We start from the raw sequence: 19,280 nt of genomic DNA, 5'->3' as shown, positions 1-19,280 counted from the left end.
TAAGGAGAATGTTGATAAGTCTAGGAAACATCATGTTTTTGAAGTTAGTGATGAGGTGATGGTTCATTTGAAGAAAGGAATATTTTCTATTAGAACATACAACAAGATGAAATGAAGAAATTTGGACCTTGTAAGATCTTGAGGAATTTTGGCAGTGGTAATACTTATGAAGTTGAGTTGACTGATGACATGGATACCTCTCCTATATTCAATGTTGCTGATTTGTATAAGTATCATGACTCGGATCATGAAGTTGTTATATTAGATGATTATCCTAAGAAGTAGATTGAAGAATAGTTATTGGATCAAAGAGTTGGTAAAAGTATAAGAGGAAGGGACTACTATGAGTATTTGGTGAAGTGGAAGAATAGACTTGTTGAAGATGCTACATGGATTTCTCAATTTGAGTTGGATTCAATTTAGGTTGTGACACTTGCATGATTTAGGAGAATCATTTATTTCAACATTAGTTGTCTGATGCAGGAGCATCCTACGTTGCCTTGTAATCTTGCTCAGTTGTTCATTCTAGTAGTGTGAACTAAACTCTAGTATGTGAACTGAGCTTTAGAAGTATCAACTGAGTTCTAAAAATGCTTACCAAGTTGTAGTAATTATCAAGTGGCTATGTTGGTTGAGTGATAGTCTTGACTAAGTTTAATATTTGCCAAGTTGCAGTTATGACCAAGTTTAGTATTGACTGTGTTCAAGTGTTAACCAATTTTTCCAATGTTGACTGAGTGCCCCTTCATGTGTTGTGTGAACTTGATATTTTTAGATACTCAAGTCCTTCTTTGACCCAGTTTGTTTGTGTTTGGTTCTTATTTTGAGCTAACTTATGTATTTAATTTATATCATGAATTTAATGATAGGATCTTGTCTTGGGATGAGTGAAAACCATTTTGACGTCAGCCTTTCTATTATGTAATGTTCTAGAATCTTTTGTAAGCTATTTTGGCAAGTATAAGTAGAGGTATTTGGGTTAGTTTAGGGGGAGGACTTAGAGAGTTTACAGAAGATGTTTCTAAAATTATGAATTTGAAGTCTCATCATAGATCTTGAAGTTGTATTTTGCATATGGGTTTAACCTAGAAAGCCTTATAGTTGGGCATGTATGCTAATAACTTGATGAATAAATAAAAGTGTTATGTTCTCTCTGTCTTCTTGGTGTTGTTCTCTGACATGCGCCCAAATGATGATTATATTTTAATCAAGCATGATTCTATTTGTTTATTTTTAATCTATTACTATTGCTTAAAAATATATTCATCATTGTTATATTAGATTAAAGTAATAAATAACATGTATCAATGATCTATACTATTGTTAAATAACAACACATATAATCAATTAATTAAACAAATAATATTCATCCATAATTGATAGTGTCAAATACTATAGCCTATAATCAATAAAATAAAATAATCCTTATCACCTCAAATGCCACATATGAAAGGTCATGTCAACATATGGGACACAACTTTTTGTAAGGTCCATCAACATATTTATAATCATGTCAAATGTTATATCAGGAGGGGAGGATTATGATTAGATTTTATAAAAGGTGATAAGAAATTAAAGAAGGAAAAATGAAAATATTTTACCATTAATTGTGACATCAGGAGACTTGAGTACGAGTAAAGGTTGACCAAATAACAACACAACATCAAAGAAAAATTTCATCAGAGAATAGTAACAAATAGTGGAGATTTGACACGAGGAGTATAGCAAATTAAAACCATTTCCATACCTTGGATGGGTAAATTTTGACTCAGTATTGACTAACAATAAGTGAGTCAAGTACAATATTGGAAGGGGTTCTCATGTGTTTGAGCCATAGGGAATAAGGTATTATAGCTAATGTCATGTGAACATAGGATTGAGTTATGATAACTTGGGAAGGAATCCCATGTATATTTTTTTATTAAATTAAAACATATTCAATATATATGGCATGCATATATGGAAACCAATCCTAAGATTATATGCCATATATTAAAGGAAACATATTATTTGGGATTATATAGTAGGGGTGTATATGAATTGTCAAGATATACTCAAGGTAAATTTATTATAATTTATCCTATGGAAAAACACTAATTATATTTGTGTAATCTACATAAGTGTATAACTTATGTAACTTGTAATACAAAGAGCTTAAGATGGTTACCAATTGATTTTCCTATCCCTCTCTATACTCCTAAGGATTTGATAGTTGGTGCTTTATAGGGAGAGGCAGAGTAAAACCAAAGAGTATACTGGTGTCAAGCACCCTACGATGAGTAAATCCATGTTCTCCTTAGGATAGGTATAGTAGGAGAAATATGTAATCAATGGCTTAACCACATTAATTATTAAATATATTATAATTTTAATATTGTTGACATAATTTAATTAAGTTCCCTATATATAATTTCATATTAAACTTTGATTTCTAATAGCCTTTGAGAAAGGGTTCATTATATTCTCTGGTGTTTTCTTCCATTGTGTTTACTCAACAAGGTGTTTGGGTATTTAGGTGTGCCTTTGGCCATAGCTTTTCAATCCCTCCTTACATCATTTATAGTCCTTATTCTTCATGTACTTTTGATCCTTCTAATCCTTCCATTACTTTTACTTTTGTTTGAAGATTTAGTAGAAAATAACCAACTTCATTGCACTTATAACAAATAAGGGGAAATTTTCCTTTACCTCTTGATAACCTTCTTGCAAGCAATGCTTTGATTTCATCCAGATCATCTTTAGATTCAAACTCACTCTTATCTTTTATATTCTTCTTTTTCTTTGAATTAGCAAAGCTTGGTGAAGACTTAAAATCATTTACAAGTCTAACCATACTCTTATTATAATTTCTCAACTCAAATGCAGTCAACTAACCAACTAAACTATCAAGTGTCAAAATATTTCTAGACATTGCTCTAACTTCTTCAATTGTAGAAACTTTTATAACATAGGTAGGCAAGAGAGTTCTAAGAACTTTACTTACAATTTCACAATCATTCATAAGACATCTAACAATTCTAATTTCACTTAGATCTTCCTTGATTTGGTTTACACATTGTGCAACATTCTTACTTTATTTCATTCTCATATCATCATACTCACCTCTCAAATGTTCTTCTTTAGCTCTCAACATAGTTGGATCTCCACCATGTACAAGTGTCAATTTATGCCATGTCTATTTAACGTTAGTTTAATTCTTGATAGCATCAAACTCATTATCATTAAGGGAAGATGTAATCTCAATCATCAAACTATTATGATTTCTCTTCTCAATTATTTTTTCCACTATCATAGGAGAAAAAGGTACAGTGGATTCACTATCCAATCACTATGTAACATTATCTCTAATTCTATATATATGTAGCCTCATTTCATCTTTCCATGAGGAGAAATTATCCTTGTTCATATTTTGTACTTCACTCTTATACATCTTTTGATCTTTAGCTCAAGTTTCTTTAAACTTTTGTCTTCAAGAAATGTGCACTAATACTAATTGTTAGATAACCAAGAGGGTGGAGGGGGGTGAATTAATTATATCTAGTTATCCTATAGTACCTTTAGACACTTTAGTACCAATCAAACTTCATAAACTTCAATAACAATAATTTAGTGATCTCATTTAACTTCACAATCAACTCTTACAATTAATTTACACAAAACTATTAACTCATTAATTTTGTTATACCAAAAATGAAAAATATAACTTTATTGTTACCTAGTAGTTATCAAGTTGCAATAATATGGAAATATCATAAAATTTAACTTGTAACACAAAATATTTACACATTTGACACCATGATTTAATGTAGAAATCTTGTAAAGGGAAAAATCACTTGGGACTGACAACCCAAATAACTACACTCTTCTAAAGTGAGCTCTACTAGGAGAAAACCTTGTTAAAGGTTTACATGCACATTTTTTTATGTGATCTAGTTAGAGGATTTATACTAGAAGATCATCTAGACCTTATCACTCCTTGATCCTATCTAACAGTTGACCTACTCTAAAGGACTTACAAACATCACTAATCAATGTTACCATAAAGAATTTCACAGAATTACTAGGTCCACTTGGTTAAGATATATTTCTACCAAAATTGTTAGAAAGTAATATTTCAAATGATCTATTAGGTTTATTACTACCTTTCTTGTTCAAATCTTTGTTCTACTTGGTCTCATTTTGATCTTTTTTCTTCTAGTTGCTTTACTTTTTTACTCACTAATACATTTGGCATCGATTTGCGATGGGCAAGTGTCAAAATTGCGACGCAAATGTGTCGCCACTGCAACGGCAGTAGACGTCATTGTTTTTTAGTCGCAAATTATGACGTCTATTCTTGGACGTCACAATTTTGACGCCTATCCATCACAAGCTCAACATTCTAACCCATCATTGCTCCTGTCGCAATGGATGTGGTTCCCATCGCAATTCTGATGTCTTCACCACGCATTGTGATGGGGTGGCGTCGGCATCTGCCCATGCGTTTGCTAAGGCGGGAGCCTTTACAGTTCTTTCGTGGGCGTCGCACTTGCGACGTCCATGGAAACTTGTGACGGTGCTAGCAGTGCGGTAGCGCTACTGTCGACGTCATTGGCTGTCGCAATTTTTACAAATGTGTCGCAATTGTGACACAAAATCATCAATTGCGATGGTGTCACTATGCACGCGATGCTTATTTCGTCGCAATGCACCGTCTGTGGTTAGCAATATGGTGGGGCCGCTGTGGTGGTGATGCCAACTGCTATCACCACCACAGTGGCCCCGCCACAAGCATCATCTTTAGCTGCTAGCTCTAGCAATGTGTTCACATTCATGTCAAGCAGTTGTATTGCTCCTTCATCAAATGCAGTTGCCCATAGCTCCCCAGTGTGGTCTTGCAATTATAGGCAGACCATGTAGCTATAATTGCATTCCATAAATTACTTGTCACATTTTTTACCATACCATTCTTCATTTGCATTTTCAGACAACTTTTTCTTGCATTGCTTTCCTACCACTTGGTTGGGGCAAGCCGAGTAGGATAGCTTGTCTGTGTTGACCTCTATAATGGTTGCTTTCACGATGCACTTTATAGCACAAGTAGAACGCACAGTTTGATCATGTATGTCATGAATTGTCATTCTCAATACTGCAAGAGGTTGTGGGGCATAGCTAATCGATGGCTCACCACTGTCCTTAACATTGTCATCGAACCATGACTTTAACTCTGCTGTCTCTGGAATTTGGAGATTGATCATCAGTTGTGTATTACCTGTGGTGTTGAGTACTCTTCCATTGAACTCAGTAGCACGGCCTCCCTTAACTACTAGAACTATAGTGTCTTGCAAGTAGTAGCTTTGTTGCAATTCACTATCCACTTGCTCGGCTGGTGAGCCCCAAAGTGTCAGATCAATGGGCCTACAAGTCATATCAAGCAATTGGATGGCATGCCAAGAAACTTCCATTCTATTTGCTCTTCTTATTGTGGAGGTTGGTTGTACACATATTGTTTGTCGGTGCCCTGTTGTTTCTCCCTCGGCTGGTGTTGGAGATGGTAACGACATCCTCTCGATCTTCTGACTCCATTACACGGCTAAATGAAATATATATTCTCTCCTTTTTGCTACCCATGCTTCTAGAATTTATACTTTTTACTATAACATTGTAATTCTCATAAGGTATAGCTTGCTAAAGAATCACTGGTATGAGGATGAAGCTCCATGGGTTGTGCCAATAGAGATATATACAAGCTTGCTTTAATTTATATCAATAACCAAGTGTTAAATTAAATCATAGTAACATGAATCAGACATTGAAGTTAGTGAATTACAGGACCATACTATCTTAAACAGAAGAACAAAACACACACATCATTATATGTAAAATCGAGCTTGTTACAATTAAAGAATAAAAATGGAATTTGAATAAGATGATGAGATGCTAATTAATTACAAAAAACCTAAAGCAAATTTTGCAATGCAAAATATGAAGTTCAATGAAGTGGCTCATACACCCACCTATGTAGATGTAATTTATTTGAACTTTAATGGATCCCGTCAGAAAGACCCTAGTGTGAAACAACAGCTCACTTAGAGGTCACGCAATCTGACATAGCCACCAGTAAAGATAGGAAAACTGAATTTCTCGATCATCACAAGTAGCAGCGTGAGGATTTCAGGGCAGAATGGTTTTGGTATAAGTTTTCAAAGGCTGACAACCTCAAGGATCCTACAGAATAACGATGTAGAAGGGTGGATTGGTAGAACTAAACAATCCAAGAGACCAATACCTACAACAACTAAATTTAGGCCAGTGAAGGCATGGAACAATATTACACAGCCCTAGCTGGATATTGTCAATGTTTTCATCATTTGACTGCTCAAGGTTAAAGAGCACAGAAGAGATAAGGAACACAAACTCAATAGTAAAATCGAGACTCCAAATCTATAACAAATTTGTAAACCAGTATTAAACAGGGACGAAGGCTAAAAATCCAAATTTCACAATAGAAGAAGCTATCAAACCAAATCAGAACAACATAGAGCATGGAATCGCATAATGGCATTTTACCTAAATCACCGAAGAGAACTCCAAACACTGTTGTCCACCTCTCCTACCGTCGTCCCAGTTCTTGTAAGAGGTAACAAAGAATGATGTAAGCAAAGTTATTGAGAAGCAGAAAACATGCATTCTTTCCAAATGACAGCAATCACACTTATCTATTCTAAATTTTATTAGTTCTTTAAATCCACTTGTTGTACAATCTTCACAGAAGCAATTCCATTTAGTAGTATGGATTGCAAGAACTTGCAATATCTAAGAGAACTCGTTGGACAGATCCATAAAAATATTTAACATGAGTATGTTTGTGCAGGTTCTGAAGTTGAGTATCCCACAAATTTGATAATTTTTTGAAATGAGCCACTATTACTTTCCAATCAATACACCGCAGAAACCTGCAATGAAATGCAAGTTATCTAAAGTAGAAAAAATTCTTGTGGAAGAGCTACCTTAACAATTCAGACAAAATGGGTATTGGAAAAATTTTGATCCAACCAGAATCCAATGCATTAATTACATAGTTACAAGAAAACCATCCAAAAAGCCAGATATGTGGTTTTTAATATCCAATCTCAGTTGCCAAATTGTTTTTTGAGGCAGGTTATTAAGAGATTTAATTTTCATCAAATCAGAACCAAGCACATGGATGAACTACTCATTAACCCCAACCATGCACATTGTTATTTATAAATTAAATGTATTTTGTAGTATTTGGGGTTGATAGGCATGTAGCATCTTACATCCTCCCAAAATCAATAGCATATTGGTTGCCCACATTTATGCTAACATGTCACAGAAACCAACCAATATCAATGTAGAAATAGCCAAAGAAAACCAGGCCCTTATTGGCACAATTTGTGTGGCAAGTGAAGGAATCGAGGATTAAGCTGCACAAAATATGGCAGAATAAAAATACAATGTCCATGTAAGATTTGGGGTTTTGATGAAATAGTTCTTATTGCCAGGAGATGGGACCAAACCGACGTGGAAGTAGCCATTGATGATGTTGAAAGCAATTGTTGTTTAATTTGAGCAACTGCCAAAGAATGTGGGCATACCAGCCAAAAATAAATTACACCCCGGCTTATAGATCTTAGACCACAAGAATGGATCCATTCACTGCTGTGATTGGTGGGGAGGAGCAGAATATTGCTATATGTGTCGAGAGGGCTTCCATTGGTAAAACCTTATTCTGCCTTAGGCATATAGTACACACATTTGTTAGAAGAGTCTCATCCCTTTCAGCGGGGTGGTCTTCTTGGGAAGTTTAGTTGGGCAGACTTTAGAAAATTGCATCCTAAATTGAGCTTGCAAATTGATTAAGGTATGGATAGAGATAATGCTATGAGCCTAGGGCTTGCCATAACACAATTTTTGTAATAATTTGAAGCCTGATTAAAAGGCCAGACCATCCAAGTAACATGTCAAACTGCAAGGAAGTGGAGGTTCAAGCTGGAAGGAATCACCAAATGTTTTGAATGGCCTGCAAGGGAAGTATAAGTGTGCCGCTTATAAACTTGAGGACTTGTTTGATCGCCTATATGTCATAATGCTCCAATTGAAGGCTTGGATGAAGATTGAATGGATAATTTTATTTGGCTTTTTTAAGGAAATGGTATTTGAACTCATAAGAAATTAGAGTGGTGATCTCTTATGAAGCATTGGAGGTTATGAGTCTATCACAACCTATATGGAGAATTAACACACATTCGTGTGTTTTGGGGTAGGGTTGTTATTTGAGTATATATCTTATGTTTCTTTTCTCCTCTTTTTTTCTCTTATGTCAACACTCTTCTTAATTTTTATAGATTTGGTTTTGTTGCATTATCATCTTCAATAGTCTAAGGAGGAGTTCATTATATTTTCTTATAGTATCAATAAAGTAAATATCAAATTTCTTACATGAGGAAGTACAAACAACTTAGATAAGTATTACTTTCAACTAGCCAAAAACTATTGTTATTGACACAAAATTTTCTTGTGCATTAACAAGTTATAAGTTTTTTTAATGTTGTGATGTTGCTATCAGGATTCAATTGTGTAGTTTTCAGTCAAACTCATTGGTCTATGTTTATGAGTAGTGTTTCACAATAACTTCTTTCTCATTAGAATGAATAGAACACTAAATACTCATTGCATCTAGGTTTGCTCACGGAGGTGAAGTGTTGGGCTTTCTCGAGATGTTACCCACCCAAGCACCACTCCAACCCAAATGTTCTTAACCATGGAGTTTTTTAAAGGTTAATGTCATGCTCAAAAATCAAGGCTAAAGCACACAATTTTCTTTTAAAAGGTAATAACAATTATCTTATTGAGCTTCACTTTGTTTCGAGAATAGTTTAATATTCTCTACTAAACAGGGCCAACCACATGAAGGTGGAAGCTCATTTGGCCCCACCCCCATCCCCCTAACATCACTCTACATTCCCCGTTAACATCTAATATTCATTCATTCTTTCAACCATTAATAAAATGTAACATTCAATCAATATCACATGATAACATTCAATCAATATCACATGATAAAATTCATTAACACATTAGATTCGTTAACATGCAACATTCATCAATATTCTGCATTAACACATAATTCATGAACATTCATTAGCACATAATTAAATTCATTAAGACATAAAATATAGTCATTATCAATTAAGGTATGTAGTGACAATCATTTCTTTTTTTTCTTTCTATTTCTTTTTTCTATGTAAGCTCTAAGAGGAGCATCAGTGTCATCATCAATTCCCCCCTCATCAGTTGTTCTGTTCTCTATTCTTGATGATCTCAAATCCCTATGTTGTTGCAAAGGGGAGTCCTTTGCAATAACAAATAAAAGAGTTAAATTAAAAATAATTTATTATAATTATTACAAGTATTTAATTATTTTAAATAACATAACTGTGTCTCTTTACCTGATCTGACCACATCATTTTGTCTGGACTCAACGTCAAGACGGTCATGAACATCAACCCCTCGATCCTCTACAGCTGCTATACAAAATGTTACATTAATTCAAACAACAATTGCAATTACATATAAAAAATTTAATAGCAAATGTATACCTCCACCATTGGGATGCACATCATGCGAACCTTCGACATCCATAGATTGTGTAGAAGGATTGTCAGGCTGCATTCCAACATCCTACGCATTGTTATCATTGCTTGCTTAAAAAAGATATACTCACTTTATATTGGAACTTAACATCAAATAGACTAATTGGTAAAGTATTCAATTTGAAATAAATTTCATTTAGCTTATTTACCTATGGCTCAGATGCATCAGTATTAGAACCTTCCACACTAATTTCAGCTCGTAGCCATTCAGCCACGGCTCTATAGCCTTGTTGGAAGCCAATTCTCTTATCGTCTTCTATGAGGCATCTCTTGAACTCTGAGCCCTACATTTTTGCGTGGTATGGTGAATTTTACTTGCATTGTTTCATCAACCAATGGAGGGTAGTTAAAATATCAACAGCAAATCATCTATATCCATCACAATATAATAGGAGAAAAATCAAGCAATTTTGATGGAGCAATCTACTATATAAATGTTGCGTGTTTGTATGCTTTGCTTGTACCAACATATTTTCTCCAAATTCTTAAGTTGGGTAAGAGTTAGTTCAGCTCTTTGGAAATAAAAATGGCTGCAAGTGCTACTGCATTCCCTCATTCTTTCAATCACTGCCTTTATTCTCAACTATTAGAGGAAAATTCAGTCAAGGGTGAGATTTTAAATAATGTCATATTAGTGAATCACAAGTTTTCTTCACTAATCTAGATTGCAGAGTCTTGACTTCAATTGTTGAATTGTTTATATTGAATATGAAAATCCACTACTGTTATTATATTGTATTGACCTATTTATAATTGATGAGCTAAATAAGGGAGTCCTAGCATTTCCCTTCACATTATATAAAAAATTTGATACAATTTTTCATTTACTAATACTTACAACTCTTGCTTGAAGTTTTGAAAAACCACCAGAGCCGAGCTTGTGTGTCCCATGCTTTTCTAGTCTTGCCTTTGTTGCCTTTGATGTGTCAGGCAATCTATGAAAACTTTGAAATATGTTAGATAGTATAAATATGGAGGTTAATTAGTACATAATTAGATTCTCAATAGTATCACATACCTTGTTGTACTCTCCACTGGTGTAATATTATTTTTCTTGTCAGCTTTATACTTTCCATCCAAAATCAAAGCCTGCCACTCAGCCTCAGGAACATAGGGCGGATGCTCGTACCTGGGGTTATCCCGTAAAATTTTTCTGTACTGGTCCCTAATATACTTCAAACATAAACCAGCTTTTTCAAGGAGCTTGTTTCTCTCGAATGCACGAGGTCCAAAGAGTTGGGTCATGCTCTCTATAAGATCATCCTTCAACGGTTTGTGTTGGTGATTCCACCTTTTAAGTAAAAAAAAACATGTTAGACTCATAAATGAAGTGAAGCTACCTTTAATATAGTTCAAGAAATGGATGAAAAGGAAAACTATTATAGCAATGATATGAAATCAAAATAGTGGTTTGGGGTTTTAGTTAGGATATGATGTTCCACCAGGTACGCATGGTGGGCCCAAATATTCGCAAACACTCATCACCAAGTTTTCTCCAAAAAACATCATTCCCTACAAAAAAATCATGGGATCATTAGTCGATGAAGAGTGATCAAAAACTAAATTACTATTATATCACTATAGAATAATAATAACTTTAAAGTATCTGGAACTTTGGCTACTTTTAATGGAATGTCTTCATCGTCGCTGACGATCAATGTGACATCCTTCACCGTTCCCGTACTAGGAACATAGGAACATCTAGGAAATGATGTTGCAGGTCCTATTGCAAAAAGTTTCATAACTTTCATAAGTCTTTGTCACGATCGAAGTATAAAAGAACAAATGATAATTGATGTTATAAAGTTGTAAAAAAGAAATTGTTTGTTGCTATCATAAGAGAGAAAAAGAGGGATTTGTGTACCAGTAGATGGTGCAACAGTCGATGCATGTAAGCTGTGTGTTGCTGACTCAACAGTTGGAAAGAGATTTTTGGTTGTCCTATAATCAATAAGAAGCTCTTCCCCTGCACGTATTGATTTTTTTGCATAGATGAATACACGATTTCCCTCGCGTGCCTCAAATATGCAATTGGGTTGCTTTATAGTTGACCCAGGTCGTGTACTATTTATAAAACCCGCAATATTCCCTGTTGCTTTTGGCCTTCCATCAATGTATATAGCCACACTTTTACTTTGATTATTGACTTGCTTTTGTATATAATTTTCCGAGAGGGCATACCTACGCATACTTTTTTTATATTTAACAATATGCATCCAACTTTTGTAATCGTAACATGGTCCAACATACTCCATCAATTCAAAAACTTTGTTGTAAGACACCTTTATGCCATCCATAGAAAATAGGCCCAAACCATGTAGTGATGATGGTGCTATGCGATATATCCTCTCGTTAACACAAAAATCAATGTTTATTGGAGGAAGTTCCTTGGGTACCCAATGTTTCTGTAGATGTTGGTACCTCAAGGGCACCTCGATGTCACCTTCCGTCTCATCATCATAAGAACATGACCCCCCTTGAGCAAGGAAAAATTTCATGCATTTATTGAATTTCCTTCTAGTCCTTTGACCTCTAGTTAATCTCCCTGTTCTAGATAAACTGCATGTCTCACTTTCCTCTTCTATTCCTATATTTCCCTCACTCGAGGAAGACACTTCTGACAAATACCTATTCGCTGGTACCTACAAATGGGAGAGATCTTAGAAGACATCAATCTTACTATTGATAAGTGTATTAAATAGACTGTCTATAAGGAGTATTGACTTATACCTGTCGATCCATGAGACTGTGCGGGATGCTCCTAAAAGGGGTTCAATTTCTTGCAAATGTAATTCAATTATTGTGACCATAATCACATCATAATCATAATCACATCCATCATTAGCATCACATAAAAATTAAAAACATTAAAAGGTACACAATAAAACACTTAAATCAAGCTCACATTATAAGCCTACTAGGGAAGTAGGCCTAGTGAAGGGCTAAAACTGGGTTTTTATATCAGCTAATGAGTTGAGGGCTTAGTCACCTTGGGGACATGCTATTTGAAGTTTTTTGATGTGTGTGGAGGTGGAGGAAACACCTAGAATAAAGCCACTTGCATAATATTTTGAAATTCAGTTAGATATTTTATATTAATTAAGATAACTGTAATTTCTTCCAAAACCCATTATAATAATTTTAAAATAGATTACTAGTTTCTTTTTACTTACCGTGTAAATCCCATAGATCCAAATACATGTACTGAAATAAGTTTTCTAGTTTTAGTCTGTAAATCAGCATACTGATACAATGTTATTCCAATTCTAAAATGAAATGTTAGAGATACTTGAATTATTAACCAACAAATTGGGTAAGCACTTATATTATGTTTTCCCTATGAATTTTATTCTAGGTACAACTCCCTTTTATAGATATTTAATGAATTCCCTTTTCTAAACTAAACACTTACAAATGCTTTTGACCTAAAAGAAAATAAGGCTCAATACATTCATGCATCAATATGTGTTTTAAATAGTTTTATTTAATTAATTTAGACTAATAGTTAATTAAGATTAGCAGTATTCTATTTGTAGTTGAAACTTGTAGCTTTTAAATAGATAATGAATAAACTATGTAACCATATATATAAGACAAATATATTTCTATCAAGAAATGAATATTAAATAGATTAAGGATTGATAGCATACCTCTAAATTCCATCATCATCATCATCATCATCATCATCATCATCATCATCATCCTCGTCATCATCATCGTCGTCATCATCATCATCCTCCTCGCCATCATCGTCGTCATCATTGTCGTCATCATCGTCATCATCAACATCATCATCAACATCAACATCATCTTCATCATCATCATCAGTAGCAGCATCATCGTCATCATCTTCTTCTTCTTCTTCATGAAAATTTTTGTCAGGAACATCATCCAATAACTGTCGATCGTGATCACCATCTAAATCATCTTCTACTTCTTCGATATCTTCTTCTTCCATCACATTATACTTTATTGGCCTTCCTCTCGGTTCATGTCTAACAACAAATGACCAACCCGGTTTATGTGGAACCTCTGAGTAAAATACCTGCTCACATTGGCTTGGAAGAACATAAGGCTCATCCCCAACTGGCTCAAACGACCTTGTATTAACCATTGTAAATCCATTATCATGTTCAATAACAGTTCTATCAGGATCATTTGGATTAAGTCATAGCCTGTACCATTTGACAACGAAGAGTACTAATTTGAAGGAACTAAAGTCAAACTCAATTATCTCATCCAAAATGCCATAGTATCGATTTTCAGACTCTTGAGGATGTAAGTCGTTTCTAGATGAAATATTAGTCACTTGAAAGACTGCAGTTATTCCTGAATCACAAGTTTTCTTCATGTCATCCAACACTTTGACGAAAAATTTTTGACCATTGCAGAACATAGCCTTGTGGTGTTTAACCTACAATAATATGTGAAACATATCAAAATTATTGTATCGTGAGTTGATAAACATATAGGTGATTAATAAATTTGTATGTACCTGGAAATCTCTTGAACCACGTGCTAAATCTATTTCCCTTTGCGTAACATTGGAATCTCCATTACAATGAGCTTCTTTAACCAATGAAGATACACCTTCCCATGTTAATGTGTGACTAGAACGTTGACATCGTTCAATCCATACCGTCATCCAATCAAGATTGTTTGCAATATACAAATGTAGTGCATCCCACTCTTGAGCACCTGTACAAAAAAAAAAATAGACAACTTACAACCGATTTATTTTGAAGATTAAGAAATAATTTATTACAATAACATCTTATAATTTATTACCTCTCACTTTCCTCAATGTACCTTTCCCCATCAAGTACTCCCCTTCTAATTTTTTAAAAGGATCGAGATCCCAAATGTGATCTACATGGATATTTGATGCAAACTTAGGAAGATATTCAATAATGTACACCATAGTCTAGTATACCATATATCCCTCTACCATAGAACCCTCAGGATGTGCTCTTTGTTGAACCAAAGCCTTCAAATATTTCAAATGCCTCTCAACCATCCACATTGACCTAGTGTGTACAGGTCCACACAACTCAATCTCCTCAACTAGGTGTATGAGGTAGTGTTCCTATGCATTGAAAAAAGTTGGAGGTAGACACTTTTGCATTTCACACAGTAAATGAGGAATTCTTCTCTTCCAATAGTTTATATCTTCTTTATGGATTTATTTAGATGACAACCACCTACATTAAGAGATTCAAGTCACAAAAAATATATAGATATGAGACTTTACAAAATAATATACAATAGATTACATAGCAAGAAAAACAAATCACGAATATAATAAATATATACAACAATTTGAACAGATATTACTGCTTACCTCATATATTTTCCAAGATCGTATATCACTTGTTTGATGTTATTGTTGAAGTCCTCTGGGAGAGATAGACGAAGCATGTACTGTAGTAATTATAAACCAATCATTTCATTATTTTCTAACATAACATAACGAACAATTCACGTAGTTTATGAATATATTGTAAATTCAAAAGAACATAACTTACCTTGACGAAAGTATGCCAATCATGCGTTTTGAGCCCTGGCCCAAATTCACCTTTTTTTTATATGAGATTATTTATGTTCGCAGCAAATCCTGTGGGAAATCGAATTTTTTGTATGACTTCTTTTATGGCATCACTTTGCTGCTCCGTTAATAACCATGGAAGGGAACTTATATTAATCTGATCTCTGTTGCTATTTGAGTGAATGAAATTTTTCAATGCATGATTGGATTCATGTATGTCATTACAAATTTTGACAATTTTTTCTTTGTCACGCCTTTCGTCCAATATTTTCCACAATGTCTCTGTTATATTCTTTCCAATATGCATAGTATCAAACAAATGCACAATTTGTAAGTGCTCATAGTAGGGCAACCTACTAAATTGTCTGGGATAACTTTTTAGTCCCTTTGGAAGGTTGTCAGTATTGCCTTGACGACCTTCACGATCATCAATTACACAATTAGTCAACAAAAATCACAATAGAAATATATAAATTACAAACATAAACCATTAGGTGGAATTGCATTACCTCGACGATTAATTCTATTATATTCCAACTTCCATAGGCAAGGTGTCATTCTTCGTGGCTTTGATGTAGTCTCTTCTTTCCCATTGAAAAGATGTTTTTTTGTACTTCGATACTTATGATTCCTATGGAGGAAGTGTCTACACTCATCAAACACCTTCTTTCCTAAACTTTTTGAATGATGAGATTTCATCTTTGGACCACAAACTGGACATGCAAATTTTCCCTTTGTTTGAAGACCTACAAGATAATGATGTAATTGGATTATTAAATATGTTGATTTTTATAATTAGAATTATTGTGCGCAACTTGAATTCACTATAACATACCACAAAAATGTGTTAGCCCTGGGGCATCATGTATTGTCCATGCAAGTATTGCATGGAATTGAAATTGTCTTTGTCGTATTGGTCTAGACATGTCATACATAGTGACACCATTCCATAACTCCACCAACTCGTCTATAAGAGGCTCAATATATACATTCATATCTTTTACTTGATATTTACCCACTTGAATAAAAAGTAACATTACATAGTTATTGTGATCGTTTTATTGCAAGATTTGTAAGTACGTGTAAATTAATAACTCTGAAATGATAAGATACCTGGAACAATCATTTCCAACATAATGTGCTCCCTCTTTATTGACATCCACAGAGGAATGTTATTGTTGATAACAAAAACAGGCCACACCGAGTAAACAGATCTCATCTCTCCAAATGGATTGACATCGTCTGTTGCCAATGAAAGCCTGAGATTACGAGGTTCTTCTTTGAAGTGTTGCCACTTTTCCTCTATGTGCATAAATGCCAAACCATCCACAGGGATTCGAATAATGTCATCTTGACTTCTATTGCATGCATGATAATCCATAAATTGAGCCAAGCTACTACACCTGAATAATTGTCGCATCCGTGGAATAATGGGGATGTAACGAAGAACCTTTTGAGGCACCTTTTTTGTTAGTCGATCTGTTCGATATCTACTTGTATGACATACAGGGAATTGTGTTGCAAATTCATGTTCTTTACAATATATAATATGATCATTGGGACAAGCATGTATTGCTTCATAGTCCATTCCAATATCTTTCATAACAGCAGTTAATTCTCGATATGAGCGAGGTAGAATATTTGATGATGGTAACAGAAACTCGCCTATCAATCTACAACAAAAAATATAAGTTGTTAATATAAACAATATTAGTGGTACATTATTCACCCTTTGTTAACTATAAAGACATATATGACATACCTTAACATACGTGACATTGTTATGTTGGATAAACCATTCATAACCTTCAAGTTCAACAACAACAATACAGCAAAGAGAAGAGTTGTTTGGGAGTCTTTGTATAGGGGCTCATATGCCTTTTGAAGTAGAGGTACATCGAGGCTATCATCATCATCATGATCAGATACGCTTGGACTAGATGTGTCATGGATCAATGTATTTATACCATCCTCTTCAATTGTGTTTTCTGGCGCATGATCATCATCTTCCATGGGATCATTATCTTCACCTTGGATATTTGCACCTCCATGTTCCTCCACTTCGAAAACCATATTCTTTGGATTTTTTTGGTTCATATCATGTACTTCCCTAGGAAGATCAACCTATATAAAATTGATTAACATAAATAAACCATGATCATCAACTCATCATCAAGTGATTTCATATGTATATAAATTGTTAAAATGATATAATGAATGACTTACCAGTGGATGATAGTCATGCCCCCCTTCAATGTGACCATTCTCCCTACAATGTCTCTTAACTGTTTTGATTAGTAGTCTTCTATAGTTTAAGCCCTTACAAATATTGCAAGGACAATAACATTTTCCATCACCTTTTCTTTTCAAGTTAGACCACAATCTAGCGATTGTCTCCATGTTTTGTTCTTCACTTATATTATCTGACATGATCGTTCTTTGCAGGAAGCAAAAATCAGGCTATGAAAACTTCGGTCTACAACTTTCAAAAACTAAGCAAAACTTTCGAAAGTACACAAATCTTCTTAGACCTAGCTAAATACTTTAATATTTTAAAAATACTTTCTTTGACTTTATTCCTAAGATTATTTGTAAAACTTTGACCAACCGCCTAAAGGTCTTATTTCAAGAGACCTTACAACATTAAGCCACTAAAAGCAATTTCAAAACATATAAGCTAAAAGTCTAGTTAAAATATACATTAGAATTTTAAAAAAACAATTTTCATACTCGAGCGCGTGGCTATAACTCGTGCAACGGCCTTCTTGCTTAGCTGTAGAAGCTCTCCAGCAATCAAATTATACAAACTACAAGGCCTAGCAAAAATTTTAAAACATATAAGCTACAAGTCTATTTAAAATATACATTAGATTAGATTCAACAATAGCAAGCAATGTTATTCAGAATTAGATTCAACAAACCTTAGCAGTGTAAATAGCCATCTCCTCTAAACTGGACTCCAAACACGAGGGGGCATTCACATACTCTTCCCCTAAAGGTATCCTGAAGAACAAAAGCCACTATTCTTGAGTTTGTGAATTGCACCTCGAGATGAATGAAGCTTAAAAGGAATGAAAATTGTTTTCATACGTTTAAATCAGGATGTAATATTTATTCATAAGTATATACCTTGCAAGCACTTAAAATTGTTGTTATATGTGTTGTGGGAAAAGAAGAATTTTATACTTATGTGTATAGACGCACTTCCTGTATGCGATCCAAAGCTTGAATGTTATCAAGTGTGTCCAATGATGGGGAGAGACCTCCGTGCAAGCAGAAGATCTGCAATGAAACAAAAGAAAAGAAAATTTTCTTATAGTAAGAACAAGTTTGTTGTGCTACACAGGGTACCAACAAAATAGTGTATAATATCTTTTTCTTTACCTGGCTTTCAATTCAGCATGAGAGCCTTTAATAGAAAAGTCAAGTTGATAACATATTTAACAAGAGCTGCAGGGCAGCATAGTTCCTGCATAAGTCTAAGAAAATGTGTGAGGATTGACATAGATTTGCGTAAGTCCAAGAAGATGTGTGAGCATTGACATAGATTTTGTGAACATTTTCTATGTAATGAAGATTTTACTGCAAATGGAATGAACCTAGGGGTGGATTGGTAAACTGATTATTTGTATCAAATGGTGTAAAATTGAAACTAAAACCATTTCAATTGGCCATGCCACTCATGGATTGTTCCTCCATATGTTATAATACTTTCACAATATATCATAAATATGAAATAGAATATGTAGCACACTGAAATAAAGCATTAAAAGATAGTGTCTAAATGTAATTAAATATATGGAACTGGTTATAAGAATCTGTACAAATCAATCAAAATGGGTTGAAATCAGTGCCCAACTTAAGAAGATCAACACTAATAATATCTCAAATATTTATTGTTAATTTTTACTCGTAGCTGTAGGGAAATTAGGTAAGCGAGCAACAAAAGAGCTAATAGTTTGTAAGAGCATACCATTTAAACTGTGTATGCTCATTTAACAAGAGAGCCCATAATTTGGCATGAAATACTCAAGACAATATATTTGATATGCATCTTACTTCAGCATTTCATGTAAATG

General features: G+C 34.1%; 1 long non-coding RNA gene across 2 annotated transcripts; it reads right to left on the bottom strand.

Moving 5' to 3' along the window:
* Window positions 1–17,932: 17,932 nt before the first annotated feature.
* LOC149569438 (uncharacterized) lies at window positions 17,933–18,673 on the bottom strand. 2 transcript variants are annotated; one of them, XR_016361751.1, is made up of 4 exons: window positions 18,586–18,673; window positions 18,388–18,483; window positions 18,123–18,204; window positions 17,933–18,017 (listed from the first exon to the last, which is right to left on the bottom strand). It is a non-coding gene; the product is annotated as an uncharacterized LOC149569438 (long non-coding RNA). The 2 variants fall into 2 exon arrangements; XR_016361752.1 differs by having other exon boundaries at window positions 18,406–18,483.
* Between the last annotated feature and the right edge of the window lie 607 nt (window positions 18,674–19,280).

The sequence above is a fragment of the Cupressus sempervirens genome, chromosome 3, assembly GCF_028749045.1.
Source record: "Cupressus sempervirens isolate cs-2001-9-10 chromosome 3, ASM2874904v1, whole genome shotgun sequence".
Classification (NCBI taxonomy): domain Eukaryota; kingdom Viridiplantae; phylum Streptophyta; class Pinopsida; order Cupressales; family Cupressaceae; genus Cupressus; species Cupressus sempervirens.
Note: the sequence above shows the minus strand (reverse complement) of the source record. Positions and strands in the feature narration are given on the sequence as shown.